This window comes from Phoenix dactylifera, unplaced genomic scaffold (assembly GCF_009389715.1).
Source record: "Phoenix dactylifera cultivar Barhee BC4 unplaced genomic scaffold, palm_55x_up_171113_PBpolish2nd_filt_p 001247F, whole genome shotgun sequence".
In the NCBI taxonomy this organism is placed as follows: domain Eukaryota; kingdom Viridiplantae; phylum Streptophyta; class Magnoliopsida; order Arecales; family Arecaceae; genus Phoenix; species Phoenix dactylifera.
The window spans coordinates 42,501-56,508 of record NW_024068582.1 but is presented as its reverse complement, the minus strand read 5'-3'; positions in this window follow the sequence as shown (position 1 = coordinate 56,508).

The following is a 14,008-nucleotide window of genomic DNA, read 5'->3' as shown; positions in this document are numbered from 1 at the left end:
AGTTGCAAATTAGAAAATGTTCTAACCGAAGCATAATGGATTGGCTTAAGACCTAAATATTTAACTTATCCATTCCCCTACTTGATTTGAGAAACCTTCCATCTGTTTGTCTCCATGCTAAGGAATGGAGTAGCGGATCTCTCTCATACAGAAGAAAAGCAAGCAAAACGGAATGAGTTCTTATCCTATACCGCATGATTGAAACTTCTATCTGTAAGTCATTAACTCCTTCATTCAAGAACTATAGGAATGGTAATCTATTGAGCTAGCCTCCTATTATGCACCAATGCTTGCATAGGATCATTGACCTTTACCACAAGAAAGAAGAGTTATTGGCTAGTTTTCTATAGTTGACGGATACAGCTTGACAGATTGAAATAGGGCAGATGCAACCGATGGAAGGGATCTATTTAAAGGAAAGAAGTCATTCGTGGACTGATTCTGACCATTTACAAGAGGACAACGGAGGAGTAGTATGTCTTCAGAAGAGGTATTCGTTATACAGATATTGTCTAATAAATTGCCCGATTGCTGATTAACTGCACCTACCTATCCCTTTGGCAATAACATTTTGGTTTTCTGATGCAAAACTCTTTATTTTATATTGTGAGGGCTAGTGGTTTTGGTGAAACCTTGAAGGAAACAACAAAAAATACTAGTAAAATACAAGTTTGGATGCTTAAGGAGGGATCCTAGTCAATATATAGTGGATTATAGGCTTTAAAAATAAGCTTCGGTTAGAACAAGTTCTAATTTGCAACTTGTGCATTTTAATAATATCCAAGTTTATTGTAAATGAAATGGTATCTTCTGTTTCCCAATAAATTATGGATTTGCTGTAAGATAATAACACATGATTGAATTGTTGGTGATTATGTATGCAATGCTCGTTATAACAACCTATGTACAATAGTTTTCTGAGTTACTTATTACAACATGATTAACATTTTTTGCTTTTTGTTCTTCATTCGGGAAATACTAACAACTTCAGAGAGCTAAATTGCTTTCCTCGAAGTAGGCCGCATTTGCAGTAGTACTGAGGCAAAGGCCTAGATATAGGCCCACAATGGAGGTGTACTAATAGATCCAATACTGAGCTGATTTTTGTCAACCAGATCATATTTTATTGGTTGCTGTAAAGCCTTGACCAATCAGCTAAACTTCGTTTGATTTCTAAGCTTCTTAAGTCACTGTTGACATTTTCACTACAAGACCTCGTTGACCCTGGTGAATCATATGGAGGTGGAGGAGGCAGCAAAGTATGTGAAGAACTTTGTCACAATGAAGGTGTTATTGTTGAGACTCCTTGATGGGATCATCCAAGAAAAGATAAATGTAATGGATCAAATTCTAGTAAAATGTGATGCCATATTTGAGATTAACTGAAGAAACCTCATGCAAGATTTAACCTTTGTAAAGCAAGATGACCCATGCCTTGGTTATAGAGGATGTACATGGCAGGTTAAGAAAGGTCACTGGCCTAAGCTATGAATATCCCAATTTTTTAATGGCTGACTAGGATTCATGCCTATTATTTCAAGAAATTGGTTAGGAGAGAAGAAGGACGTGCATGTGAATCATTTAAAATATGCTAATCCTTCTACGTGTGTTGTTCGAGTTCATTTTCATTTACTCAAAGCTAAATGAGAAATAGTTTTAGACATGGCATCGGATTACAATACTAAGACATGCCAAGTTTTGTTTTCATCATCCATTTCTAGATAAAGAACAATGATAGAATAGTTACTATGCCCATTTTCTTCATTACCAAGGAGGAGGATCTATGCAAATCAGTAACATATTTAGAAAAATTAAAAAAAAAATAGTTGGAATTATGTAAATGTTAATAGGGTCATAACCCACAGAAAGTTTATAAAATTCAATTTTTTTATTGTATGCTTTGATCTTTATTTTTTTATTTGTTAAAATTTTCAGGGTAGTCTGAGGAGCCATTTATTCATAGAAAACTTGTAGAAATTCTATTTTCATGGCTTGAGGTGGTCTCGTTTGGAGTTTGATCAATCTATTTTGTCATTCCATTGCGCATGGCACTCAATAAATAATTATGTTTATCATGAATAAAAATAGCATCATCTTTTTGCTCCAAAAACCATTTTTGTCTTCATTCTTGGGCAAGATGTGGTGCAAATATAGATTTATGGCAATTATAAAACTATGCAACTAGAATTTAAAAAATGCTAATGTTCATTTTTTTCAGTATTTCTGATTTCAATCCTATACTTCACATCCAAGTACTCAATAGAAGTTGGCACATGTAGAATGCTTAAAGCACTGTGATTAATAGTCGGATGGCTCATCCAAGTAGAGGTTTAATTGAGTTCTCTGATCCACTCCTTATTTTCTCCTCTAATATCATTTGTAACAACCTAAGTTCTTACTCAAAATTGATGTAGGACTAAACACACGCCCGCATATGTCCTTACAGTTATTTTAACAAAATCCTCTTTCTTCCATGACTAATGCGCCACCATTGAATGGGCTGCGAAATTAGTTAGATCACCCTAATGGATGCTTTCAATGGAATGGTTGTCCCAATTCCCTATCAAGATATTTATGTGAAAATAAAGAAATCATGCATGTCTGAAAGGATAGAAATTACTGCAATCCATCGGCAAGTAAACAACAGTGGACTAGCTTTGGAACAAACATGCTAATGCAACTAAACAAATGAGGTGAAAATGTATGTCAAAGAGGTGATGTATGTGTATGCTCCTAAATTCTAATCCATTCCTTGGCTCAAGGCCCCAAAACCATCACGCTAGATGTTATTTAAAACGACTAGTAAATGCCCTAATGCTTGAGAAAGAGAGAACTTGTTGATGTTTGAGAAACAAGAACATGTTTACAAACCCGATGTTCCCTTACACATCTCCTGCTTAGTTTAACCTCTAACACATGTTCTTGTTTCTTCCTTTCTTTGTTTTTATTTTGCATCAATAAAAGAAACAAGAACATGTGTTAGAGGTTAAATTAAGCAGGAGATGGCTAAGGAAACATCGGGTTGGTAAACAGCAGGTATCTAGGGATTTTTCACTAGATTTTAGTAGATAAAGAAGTGTTCCTGCCTCCTTGGTTCATTGCATAGCGTAAACTTTGTGATACAAAGCCATGCCTCCTGAGCATGGAAACCAAAACCAAATATGTCCATGTTCACCCCATTTGGCAGTTATAAATCATCAGAGCATCGATGTTGTCATCTAACTACAAAGTCCAACTTAAAGCTCTACGCTAAAGGAGTTCTTGGCTTTTTTCTGGTTAACCACCCTCTCTTCCTTTCATGAGAACTTCCAAAACATGTGATATATAAACCAAGTTTATAATAATTTGGTCGATAATTAATTAAGCTAGCAGCTTTAGAGATAAGCTTTGTCTCCCTTGTGCATCAATTAAAATATCTTTTATTTTATTAGTTCTGATGGAAAAAATATTAGACATCTCAACTTTGGGCTAGATCGGTTTTATCGACCTCGAACCTAAACCGAGATGAACAACATCGGCGCTGCTCGAGGAGCCAATCGGCCGAGGAGAATAATCAGTACGTGTCGACTACGACTGACGGCCCTAACAATTGACAACTCTGGCAGCTCGCAGTCGTGGCAACACAACAGTCTACGCCCGATCAGCATTGCACACCATCCACGCGGACTGACACCTGCATTGTTGTTGTACTATCGGCCATTACCTGGCCATTCATGCACTCTACGTCAGCCCAGGTAACGACAAAATAGACTCTTCTATATAAAAGTGCAGCTCGAGGGACCTCAAGTATGCAATAACGCACACTACGCTATATCAGAACACACTATGCTGAAATCTCTTTCTTCTATGCTGCTACTTCTCTATTCTGACTTAGACATTGGAGGTTGCCCCATCGGAAACTCTCAAGCAAGCAGACTTGTTGTAGCTGTCCCTAGAGGAGACCAGCACTCGACACCTCAACCAGCTTGCACAGCTCATCTCCAACGACCCCAAGGTCATTTGAGTAGCTTTTCAACCTCGATTCAAATTCTGCGGCAACAGATTGACGTTAGAGGAAGGGCCTATGCCCCAGCTATATCAATATCAATTGAAGAGAGAGATAATCAACATAAGGTCATAAGAAGCCCGCAGCGTATCGCATGTTTCGCAATGCCGCAGTTCGACCTCCTAAGGGTCATCACAAAGCTTGGAACCTACTCCGTTGGAACAATTTGCCACGCTTGTGGGCAATGAGCAGTTCAACCTGGTCATTCAATAGTTGTAGGTGCTAACCGCAACAGTTCAGAGCCTGTAGCAGGCAGTGGCACAATTAAAGCTGGTCCAGCCGGAATCTAGCCAACCCAACCACCACTCTCATTCACCGGCACAGCGCATGTGCCTAGTTAGCCACCACTCTCAGGACTAAGACTCCAAGCGGTTGCATCTGAGCTGACGCACTCAGCGGAGCAGTTTTGGTCGGGATGAAAAACGTCACATTCCAAGCCCCCATTCCGGTGGGGACTCTGCCCGAGCCTCTTACCTCCTCGCCACATCGAGCCTCCGCCTTAGAGGGATGCCCTCCTCGATAGAAGAATTGAGAAAATGGGCCAGTAGATCTAGGCTCTGAGGGCAAACAACAGTCTCAATTTCTCCTTGAAGCCCCCTTCTCTTGGCAGATTATGAAGGAATCGATCCTACCTCGATTCAAGATGCTCCAAGTGGAGTCGTACGATGGCACCACCAGTCCCTTGGATCACTTGGAGAACTTCAAGGTTCTCATGATGTTGCATGGAGCGATTGATGTCGTGTTTGCAAGGTGTTCCATATGACCCTTTGCAAGGCAGCTCGGTTATAGTTCTCTAGACTTTGGCCCAAATCTATCCATCCTTTGAGCAGCTCGCCCGCCTCTTCGTGGCACACCTTGTCTCCAACTAGAACGGTGGTGTGGTTCGGACGCATTGCTCGACATCAAGCAGCAAGAGAAAGAGTCTTTTAGAGACTATATTGGCTGCTTCAATGCGGTGACACTGGAGTTCCATGACCTAGATCAGTCGGTTGCGATGTCAGAAATGAAGAGCGGCCTGTGACCATCGTACTTCCTCTTCTCTTTGGAGAAGCACATTCTAGCTGACTTCGCTGAAATGCTAGCGCGTGCAGACAAGTATGTGAATAAGTGGAAGCCATGGCCTCCAATCACAAGTTTGGTGGTGGGAGACTTCCCCGAGGGGCCAAGAGGGGACACGAAGAGCAGAAGAAGCCAAGGGCTACCTCACCTCGACACGAGAGCAGCTCATGATGGCTTAAGAGCCCTCATCGAAACTTCAAAAATTACACTCTGCTCTCCATCCTGAGGACTTAGATCCATATGGAGATTGAGGGTCGAGGCTACCTTCGCCCTTTATGTTCGATAAGGGCCATGGCGGTCAAGAGGGACCAAAAGAAGTACTGTTGCTTCCACTGAGATAACGGCTATGGCACCAAAAAGTGCATCCAACTCAGGGATGAAATCGACGCACTCATTTGGCGTGCGCCACCCGATAGGTACGCATGCGCTCGACAGGACTGAGAAGCGTCTGCTTCGACCTCTAATCTGCTGCCCTTAGAGAAGATCGAAAACCGTCCGATTGTTAGGGTCATCAACAATATCACTGGTGGACCTTCCAGGGTCCTAGGCGCATCGGGCAGCCAAGGTCCATCAGGTAGTTGAGCTCCCCAAGAGACTGAAGCTGCCCTAAAGAGACGACACACAGAGGACATCATCAACTTTTTTGATGCCGACCTAGGAGGAGTACAAACTCCTCATGATGATGCTGTAGTTATTTCTCTTACTATCGCAAAATATGATGTAAAGAGAATACTTATTGATAATTAAAGTTCGGCCGACGAATTATTCTACAATGCTTTTCGAAGAATGAAGCTGCCTCTTGAATAACTTCGGAAAGTCAATGGCCCTCTAGTCGAATTCAGTCCCCATGGAAGGTGTGATCAATTTTTCAGTCATTGCGGGACGAGCCTCAAAGTAACACTTTAAGGCTGAACTTCCTGGTGGTTCGGGTGCCCTCAACCTACAATGAAATCTTGGTTCGACCTAGCCTCACTGCCTTCCGAGCCGTGATGTTGACTAACCACCTGCTCATCCAATTCCCTCCAAAAAGTGGGGTTGGAGAAATTCGAGGAGACTAAGTAGTAGCTCGCCAATGCTCTATGGTGACCCTCAAAGGAAAGAAGTTGGTGGAGACTCTACCGATTGAGAGGCTCGATACAAGAGATGAGCTCAAGGAGCAGCGAGTGGAACCGGCCAAAGAGTTGGTGATGGTCCCTCTGAAGGAAGACAAGCCTGACTGGACCGAGTAGATAAGCTCAATCCTAGATAATGAGAACCGGGCCAGGATGATCGGCTTCCTCCAAGCCAATGCCCATGTATTCGCCTAGTTGTCTACTGACATGCTGGGTATATACCCTAAGGTGATGCTTCACGAGCTTAACGTGGATTCGACTCACTGACCGGTGCGGTAGAAGAAGAGAAACTTAGTCTCAAAAGGCAGCAAATCATAAGCCATGAAGTGGACAAACTCTTGGAGGCCGGCTTTCTTCGTGAGGTAAGCTACCCTGATTGGCTAGTCAATATTGTACTTGCTAGAAAGGCTAATAGAAAGTGGCGAGTCTGCATCAACTACACCGACCTAAGTAAGGCATGTCCAAAAGATAACTTTCTGCCCTCGATGATCGATTGACTCGTGGATGTTACCTCGGGACACTAACTGCTGACATTCATGGACACCTTCTTCGGATACAACCAGATTCAAATGGCACTCGAGGATGAGGAGAAAACTGCCTTCCTCACCGACAAAGGCCTCTACTACTACAAGGTAATGCCCTTTGGCTAAAAAAATGTAGTGGCGACTTACTAGCGCCTCGTCAAAAAGATCTTCAAGGAGCAGATTGGCCAGAACATGGAAGTGTACGTGGACGACATGCTTGTAAAAAGCCAAACGGCAGAGCACGACATAACCAACTTGAAAGAGACTTTTGCAACTCTCAGAAAGTACCGATGAAGCTCAATTTGCCGAAGTACACCTAGTGATGCAGTGCAGCATCAAAGCAAATCCGGAGAAAATTCGAGCAGTGCAAGACATGCAGCCCCCTAAGGACCGTTAAAAAGAAACAACTCCATTCTGGTCGGTTTGTTGCATTGGCACGTTTCGTCTCCAGATTGGCGGAGCACTGTCTCCCATTCATAAATGCCCTAAAATATCTGAAATATTTCTAGTGGACTAAGGAGTGTTAGGAGGCCTTCGACCAACTTCAAAAGTATATCAGCTCGTCATCTCTCCTCACCAAACCACAGGTCGAAGAAATGATTTACCTATACTTAGCTATTTTCCCTTTTGCTGTGAGTTCAGTTTTGGTACGAGAGGAAGAAGGATGTCAGAAATCGATTTACTATATAAGTCAAATTCTGTGCGACGTCGAGACTAGATATTTTAAGTTAGAGAAAACGGTCTACGCCCTCATCATCTCGGCTTAGAAACTTTGGTTGTATTTCCAGGCTCATTCTATCACAGTCGTGACCGACTAGCTGATGAGATAGGTCCTGCAGAAACCTGAAAATACAAGTTGGCTCGCAAGGTGGGGGGTGGAGTTTGGAGAGTTCAACCTAGAGTACTGTCCTCAGCCATCTATTAGGGTGTAGATGTTGGCAGACTTTTTGGTGGAGTGTACCATCCCTAATAAAGACCTTGCCAGGCTCCTCAAGAAAATGAAGACCATAGAGAGGTCATGGATCCTGCATGTAGATGGGTCGTTAGGCCTGGAGGGTAGCAGGGCCGGACTCATGCTCATCAGTCTGGATGAAGTGGTCACAAAGTACACTCTCCGGTTCAAATTTTTGGCCTCCAATAATGAGGCCAAATACGAAGCACTCATAACTGGCCTTAAGCTTTCCAGGAAGTTTGGGGTTAAGGTCTTCAGCAACTCACAACTGGTCGTCAGCCAAGTACAATAGAAATTTGAGGCTTGGGGGCCATCGATGGTCCAAAATCTGCAAAAGGTAAAAGACATTACCTCAGCCTTTCATAGTTTTGATATACAAGAAATCCCTCAGACGAAGAATATAAGGGTCGACCTGCTGTCGAAATTGACCACCTCGGAGACTGTCGTGCTAACTAAAGCCACCTACCTCGAAATTCTAGAGACACGAAGCATCAATGAGCCCAAGGTTGTGCTAACCACCACCGCCGAGCTGAGCTGGATAGATCCTCTCGTCGACTTCTTGAAAAAGTGCATGTTGATCGGGCTAGAGCCTGCTGAATAAAACACCAAGCCTTGCACTACATCCTCTTTAGCAATGAGTTATACTAGGGATCATTCTCGTTGTCGCTCCTCAAATGCCTCCATCCTATTGAGGCAGATTATGCACTCCGAGATGTGCATGAGAAAATTTGTGGCAATCACCTGCGAGGCAAATCTTTGGCCTACAAAATCCTACGACAAGGATATTGCTGGACGACCCTACAAAAGGATGCGGCCGATTTTGTTAAGAGGTGCGACCGATGTCAACGCCATACAAGCATCCAATGGTGACTGGTGGTGCCATTGACACTGATTAATGCCCCTTGCTCATTCACGCAATAAGGAATGGGCACCATCGGGCCTTTTTTGGTGGCCACTGGGTAGCACAAATTTTTTTTTGTAGCGGTGGACTACACCAAGTGGGCGAAAGCCGAACCGGTAGCTTAGATTTCCGAGGTGAAATCCTGAGACTTCTTCTGGCAGGCCATTATTTGCAAGTTCGACTCTCTCGGGATCATCACAGATAACGAGCGGAATTCAATAATGTCTAATTCAAAAAATTCTGCACCAAACTTAGAATCAACCATCGATTCACTTTCCTGGTGCACTTCCAGTCCAATGGAGAGGCTGAAGTCATCAACCGAACGATCTTATAGGGGTTGAAGGCGAGACTGAACTAGGCGAAAGGGCCATGGGTTGAAGAGCTCTATAGTGTCTTGTGGGCATACCGGATGACATCTCGACTCCCTAATAGGGAGACGCCCTTCAACCTTGCTTTTGGAATTGAGATAGTAATCCCACTAGAGATCAGACTTCCGTCACTTCGAGTGGAAAGCCTCGACGACTAGACGAAATTAGATCAGCTTGATCTATTGGAAGAAACCAGGGAGCAAGCTCAAGTCCGTCTAAAGATGTACTAGAGAAAAATGGTTTAGTACTACAACTCTAGAGTTAAGGGCAAGTTTTTTCAACCTGGCGACCTTGTCTTGAGGAAGACCGAAGCATCACAGCGAGAAAAGCTTAAAAAGTTGAGCCCAAATTGGGAAGGCTTGTACCGGGTAACTGAAACAGTACGACCAGGGACATACCAGTTGGAGCACCTCAACAGCAACTTGATTCCACGGACTTAAAACTCTGACAGTCTCTGCATCTATTATCAGTAAGGCTCATTGTAGTTCAGACTTATTTCCAATAAAAATTCTCTTCTTGTGTTTGTCTTTCAGATCGGACAACCATGGCAGACATATTCGACTTGGGACACCTTGGAGATGCCTGGGGCCTCCTCAAGTTGAACCCTCTTGAAATTCCTCTGGGATCATAGTCTAGAGATGCCTTTGGGATCATAATCTAGAGATGAATAAGCCGAGACCACTCGGAATGCCTTTGGGACTACAGTTTAGAGATGTCTCTGGGACTATAGTCCAAAGATGAAAGGAGATACTCCAGGCCGACTTGAGGCCTTCTCAAGCCGATCCCATTTGGAATTCCTCTGGGACCATAGTCTAGAGATGCCTTTGGGACTATAATCTGGAGATGAACAAGCCAAGCCCACTCGAAATGCCTTTGGGATCACAGTCTAAAGATGCCTTTGGGGCCACAGCCTAGAGATAAAAGGAGACACCCCAAGCCAACTTGAGACCTCCTCAAGACCGAGCCCACTCGAAATTTCTCCGAGACTATAGTTTAGAGATGAAAAAAGACACCCGGAGGACCGACCTAGGACCTCCTCAAAACCAAGCCCACTCGAAATTTCTCTAGGATCATAGTCTAGAGATGAAAGGAGACACCCCGAGGACTGACCTGTGACCTCCTTAAGACCAAGCCCACTCGAAATTCGTCTAGGACCATAGTTTGGAGATGAAAGGAGACACCCCAGGGACCGACCTGGGACCTCCTCCAGATTGAGCCCACTCGAAATTTCTTTGGGACCATAGTCGAGATATGAAAGGAGACACTCCGAGCTAACCTAGGACCTCCTCAAGATCAAGTCCGCCCAGAATTCCTCTGAGACCATAGTCCAGAGATGACCAACAAAGAAGACACTCCGGGGACCGACCTGGGACCTCCGTAAGACCAAGCATGCTAGAAATTCGTCTAGGACCATAGTCTGGAGATGCCCCTAGGACCATAGTCTAGAGATAAACAAGCCGAGCGCACTCGAAATTTCTCTAGGACTATAGTCTAGAGATGAATAAGCCGAACTCACTCGGAATCCCTCTGGAACCAAACTCTAAAAAGATTAACCGAGGAGCTCGAGATAGATCAAAACTTCTTATTGCTCCTTCTTGGACAAATTTTAACACAAGGCTAAGAGTTCGGCGCGATGACCCAAACTCAAACTAAGAGATGAATAGCATAAGTAAAGGCCAAAGTTAGATACTTTAAAAAAAAAATTATTTTTCATTATCTTTTAGTATATATATTGATCTTGGTCGAAGCCAAGCAAAAAGAGGTACAAGAGAAGGTCGAAGCTTGGGGCGATGACATGAACTCAAGCAAGGCAAACAAACGACAAAAACAAAAACCAAAGTCAAGTACTTTGGAAAATTTTATACTTTCATTAGTTTTGAATTTTTACACTGACCTCAGTTGAGGCCAAACAAAAAAGAAGAGCATATTAAGCTCGGTTTACCCGAGCGAGAAGAAAAACAAGTAAACATACAGAAAGACGGGACTTCGTTCCTCGCCTTCACCTGCCTCACCTTCGTCGCTGCCGAGGTACCTAGCTTCTTTCGGTTGAAAAGAAGAACTCCCAATCCGATCTCGCAAGATGCAAATCTTTGTGAAGACCCTCGCTGGTAGGATCATCATCCTGAAGGACGAGTCCTTGGATATGATCCGCAACATCAAGGCCAGGATCCAGGACAAGGAGGACATCCCCCCGGATACGGAGATGCTTCGAGAAGATCGATCGATGCATTTAATGCCCCTGACCAAGGTCTCGCCCTCGATCAAGGTGACGATTCAACTTTTGTGGCTCGAACTGGAATACAGTCTAGCCTCAAAAGTGGGGGGCAAATGATGAGAAAAATATTGGACTCCTTGACCTCAAGCTAGACCGACTTCTTTAACCTCAGACCGAAACTAAGGTGAGCGACTTTGGCCCCGACCAAGGAGCTATAGCTAAGGAGCCGATCAGCCGAGAAGAATAATCAACATGTGTCGATCAGGATTGACGATCCTAGCAACTAACAGTTCTAACAGCCTACAGTCGTGGCAGCACCATAGTCTGCTCCTGACTAGCACTGCACGCTTCCCATGTGGACTAACTCCCAGGCCACTGCCGTACTACTAGTCGTTACACCTGGCCATCAGTTTATGCTACGTCGACCTAGGTAACGATAAAACAAGCTCTCCAATATAAAGGGGCATCCTGGGGGACCTCAATGCAATAATGCGCACTATATAATATCAGAACAACACTCTACTAAAATCTCTTCCTTTTATACTATTGCCTCTCTGGCAAGCGTACTTCCTCAGGCCGTCCTCGAAGGAGATCGACGCCCGACACCTTAACCAATCTGCTCAGTTCGTCTCTAGCCAACCACAAGGTCGCTTGAGCTGCTCTCCGACCTCGGTCAGGATTCTGCGGCAACAAGTTCAACCTTCAGGGGATTTGTGAAAAGATGATGGAATTATATCTGTCCTGGAGCAAGGGTCACCAGTTTTCTAGACCTACTTAGCATTTCGAAATCTTAATAAAATATTTGTGGCCTCACCACTATTTGCCTCAACAAAATATTGACGAGTAGTAAATAATGGTTCAATCAATAGAAGGAAATGACACAATATGAAAGGGCTTGTTTTAAGGTGGGCTTGGCTCAGCCTGGTTTGGCCTGGGATTGGTCTAGACTAGCCGCTTGGGCCATCCACATGTGTGGCATGTGGTAGGGCTAAGGAGGAAGACTCCTGATCGGAGTCTTCATCTTTCCTAAGTCCGTCGAGGAAGACGAGACCTAAGGCTTGTTGGACTCCCCTAGGATTTCACCTATAAAAAGTCTTCCCCTCTTTCCTTTATACTATAAGCGATCAGTATAGATATTATTCTTCTGGTAGCAAAGATTTTGATGGAAGTCAGTTTGAACAGGAATTGTTAGTGAGCGAGATTAGGTATCTAAGGGGTCAGCCGATCAGTATCTCAACCATTCTAAGGCTGATATTGTGGAAAGCGAAGGGGACCTCAATCAGTCAAGTCAGTGAAATCCCCGCTTTCGCTTTGCTCTCTCTTGAGCCCGCATTTGAAGATCTTTAGAGGTGAACCCACATAGTAGACGCTGGTGGTATCGACACCGGTGCGGGCAGGCGGAAGGCTTCCAACTTGGGTCCCTATTCCAGTCTGCTACATCTTCGGGTCAAGGAGCCCCCCTTCAACAAGCATCCCCGAGCCAAGTGGCTCAATTTCAATCTACTTCAACCGCTCTTAATTGTCGATCAATTGCTGACAAGATTCATCCAAGCCCCTTGTTTTTTTGTTAAGTTGGTGAGCCACAATCAATTTGTTGTCAGAACAAGGTATTCCACCTCAACCCTCCTTTTGTGAAGATCTCCGAGTCCCTCAGCCATCGTCGATGGCCTGACTGTCTTCGGTAGCTGCTGGATTCATGTTCACCTCCTCTGTTCTTGTTTTCTTTTCCTTCTTCCTGCCCGACTAGACACCGCCACCGAGGGATATCGCCGTTGTTGTAACCATTGCCAAAGGTTGCCGGCATGGGGTGTGGTCGGCCATGGCTCTCTCTCTCCCTCTTGTTTCTCTCTTGCCTTCTCTCTCTTTCTCTCTTGCTCTCTCTCCTTTGTTTCTTCTCTTTATCACTCTCTCTCTCTATATATATATTTTATAGACCAATGGAGGGCCCAAATATCTAGGTAAACCTAGGTAGACCCTAGGAGGGGTCTCGGGCTGGCATTGTACGACAATGGGTCCAAGCAGGCAATGTCAAAATTAACTACCATTTTTTCCATAATTTCATTTCGTTGATCATTGTTGATGTGGTCACTCTAATAATTAGGCCTAGCTTTGTAGGTGAGCTATTGTCTGTGCAAGAAAGTGTCGAGCAGAACACTTTGCCCTCAAGTCCATAGATCGAGGAACGAATTGGTGTTTGCTGTACTTAAGTCTAAGACTGGTTGAGGTAAGAAGTCCTGTACACAATCACCTATATAGATAATATATATTTTGTAACATGTGTCAATGATTTTAGGATTTATATCATTTGCCATATGATTAGTGATTGATTTATGATATGGTTATATAAATGTATATTTCTTTGTTATATAGACATATTAAATATCAGTGATTATGGTTTCGGTTGTTTGGAATATGATGCTGATTTGTTTGAAATTTGGGTATGAAACATAATAAGAAATTAAATTTTCTCTAATATGGATGAAATTTAATGATTTGATTGTCGAACAAAAGGATTTGGACTAGACATATTATGGATTGCCGGTCACGGACTGAATCATAACACATTGGATTGCCACTGCCAGCCGAAGCACGAATATTTTTATTTTGCCACCATGGGCCAATGCACAAATATTTTTGGTTTGCCACCACGAGCCAAAGCATGGATATTTTGCTTTGCTACTGCGAGCTGAAGCGCAGATTTTTGGGTTACCACCGCAGATTCTATATGATAATATCTAACATGTTTTTTGAAATGAGTTGTATGTTTGACGACGTACATTTACGGATGCATATTCATATTGATTTATTTGAGGTATGTTAAATAATCGGTAT